Raw genomic sequence first — 1,869 nt, forward strand, 5'->3', positions numbered from 1 at the left:
ATGAACATAGATGCAAAACCCCTCAACAATATATTAGCAAACCAAATTCAAGAATACATTAAAAGGATCAAGTGGGATTTAATTCTAGGGATGCAAGGATGGTTCAACATTTGCAAATTAATCAAGGTGATACACCACATTAACAAAATGAAGGATAAAAATATGATCATCTCAAATGCAGAAAAAGAATTTCACAAAATTTAACATCCAATCATGATAAAAACTCTACAAAGCTGGTATTCTCAATACAATAAAGGCATATATGACAAGCCCATAGCTAACATCATATTCAATGATGAAAAGATTAAAGCACTTCTAAGATCCAGAACAAGACAAATATGCCCCCTCTTGCCAATTTTATTCAACACAGTATCGAAGTTCTAACCAGAGCACTCAGGCTAAACAAACAAACAAACAAACAAATAAATAAATGGCATCCAGATTGGAAAGTAAAATTGTCACTATTTGCAGATGATATGATTTTATATATAGAAAACCCTAAAGATTTCACCAAAAAAATTGTTAGAATTAATCGACAAATGCAGTTACAGGATACAAAATCAATATGGAAAAATATGTTACATTTCTATACACTAAAAATGAACTATCAGAAAAGAGCAATTAAGAAAAGAATACCATTTACAATTACATTAGAAAGAATAAAATATCTAGGAATAAATTTAACCAAGGAGGTAAAAGACCTGTATATTGAAAACTATAAGACATTAATGAAAGAAACTGAAGAAGGCACAAATAAGTGGAAAGATAGTTCATGCTCATGAATTGAACTAACACTGTTAAAATGTTCATACTACCCAAAGCACTCAACAGATTCGATGCAATCCCTATCAAAATCCCAATGATACATTTCACAGAAATAGAACAAACATTCATAAAATTTGCATAAAACAATGAAAGATCCAAAATAATCTTAAGAAAAACAAATCCTAGAGCATCACACTCCCCAATTTCAAACTATATTACAGAGCTACAGTAATCAAACAGTACAGCACTGGCATAAAAACAGACACATAGATCAATGGAAGAGAATAGAGAGCCCAGAAATAAACCCACACATGTGTAGTCAATTCGTTTACAGAAAAAGGACCAAGAATTTACAATGACAAAAAGACGGGCTTTTAATAAATGGTGTTGGGAAAACTGGACCACTGTCTTAGACCATACATAAAAATTAACTCGAAATGGATTAAAACTTGAATATAAGACATGAAACCATAAACTCCTAGAAAAAAACGTAGGCAGAAAGCTCCTTGATATTGGTCTTGGAGATGATTTTTTAGATTTGATACCAAAAGCAAAGGCAACAAAAGCAAAAATAAACAAGTGGAACAATTATATCAAACTAAAAAGCTTCTGGCACAGCAAAGGAAACCAACAAAATGAAAGGGCAACCTTATAGACTGGGAGAAAATAACTGCAAATCATCCAAAGTATATGAAGAACTCATACAACTCAATAGCCCAAACTCAAACAATCCAATTAAAAAATGGGCAGAGGATCCAAAGAGACATTTCTTCCAAAAAAGGTATACAAAAGATGACCAACAGGTACATGAACAGGTGGTCAACATCACTAATCATCAGGGAAATGCAAATTAAAACCACAATAAGATCACCTCTCACCTGTCAGAATGGCTATTATAAAAAACAAACAAACAAACAAACAAACATAACTGGAGTTGGCAAGGATGGGGAGAAAAGAGAATCCTTGTGCATCATTGGCGGTAATGTAAACTGATGCAGCCACTATGGAAAACAGCATGGAGGTTCTTCAAAAACTTAGAACTACCATATGATCCAGCATTTCTACTTCTGGGTATTTATTCAAAGAAAATGAAAACACTAATTC

This window comes from Pteropus vampyrus, unplaced genomic scaffold (genome assembly GCF_000151845.1).
Source record: "Pteropus vampyrus isolate Shadow unplaced genomic scaffold, Pvam_2.0 Scaffold643, whole genome shotgun sequence".
Taxonomy (NCBI): domain Eukaryota; kingdom Metazoa; phylum Chordata; class Mammalia; order Chiroptera; family Pteropodidae; genus Pteropus; species Pteropus vampyrus.